The 1,120-nt window shown below is 33.4% G+C and overlaps 1 pseudogene; it reads right to left on the bottom strand.

Moving 5' to 3' along the window:
• Nucleotides 1-754: 754 nt before the first annotated feature.
• Nucleotides 755-845, bottom strand: LOC136156553 (U2 spliceosomal RNA; annotated as a pseudogene).
• Nucleotides 846-1,120: the final 275 nt, after the last annotated feature.

Raw genomic sequence — 1,120 nt, forward strand, 5'->3', positions numbered from 1 at the left:
GCATTCAGTGATGTTACATTGGTAGCTTGAAATAGAACATGGTGGGAGTACATTCACTACAAACCAGGGATCCTCCTAATCCCAGTTACTCCTAACCACTGCATGTACACTGGCAGAAGAAAATCAATCCTAGAAGTGCCTTAATGCAAGGGGGAAAAAATGTGGGCAAAAAACATGAGAAATGGGAATAAGTTTAAAAATAAAATGTAAAAATTTGTTAATAATATCTACTTCATGGGGTTACAGACAATGAGGTAGATCTAACATACAGAACAATAATAGCACATATGGTCTGAAATAGGGTGACTGGAGTTGAAAGATCCCAAGACTCATGAATTGATTGGGAGGAGGACACAGATATTAACTATAGACTTTTAAGTTTAAATATAAATGTTAAAATGTTTAGAGCAACTACTAAAAGCATATGAGTGAAGTGTATATCTTCAAAAGAGGAAAAAATTCAATGAGGGAAAACTCTTAATTAAATCCAAAAAGAAGGCAAGAAGTGGTGTGCTGGAGACATCTTGTGCTGATTCCTGAGAGTTAATTGGCAAATTTTAAGGTATTATGTGAATCAGCTGTTAACCATATCTATGATTAGAAATTAAAATGGCAACTTACAATTAAATATACAAAGTTTTCTAAAAAGAGGTATAAATACTCAAAATATATCACTTCATAGTCATTTTACTATTATCTGTGCTCTTGAAGTTATTCTTGTCTATTCTATCTGTCTGGTGGAAATACTGTTCGCTATTGCTCATTTTTCCAAACTCTGTAATTAGTGATGTCATGCTGGTAGTTTGATACTACACTTGATCTTAGCCAAAAGGCCGAGAAGCGATTGTGTTGGTAGTTTGAAATGAGCCATGATAGGAGGGATTACACTCAGAAATCTGGAAACAGTACAAATCAGGGCTTGGTTAATTGTTTTGTTGATAATCTAGACTCAAGATAGTGACGAAGAAAAATGTTAACACAGGTTAAGCTTTAAGGTATGTTGTGTCTGCAATCTTTATTTTGGGAATAGCACAAAATATTCAGAGGAAATTCTTTTAATATTTGAGACTATTATCTAGCTCAGCAAAGAAGATGTTCTTATTAATGTAAACAAAAATAT

The sequence above is a fragment of the Muntiacus reevesi genome, chromosome 1 (assembly GCF_963930625.1).
Source record: "Muntiacus reevesi chromosome 1, mMunRee1.1, whole genome shotgun sequence".
Classification (NCBI taxonomy): Eukaryota; Metazoa; Chordata; class Mammalia; order Artiodactyla; family Cervidae; genus Muntiacus; species Muntiacus reevesi.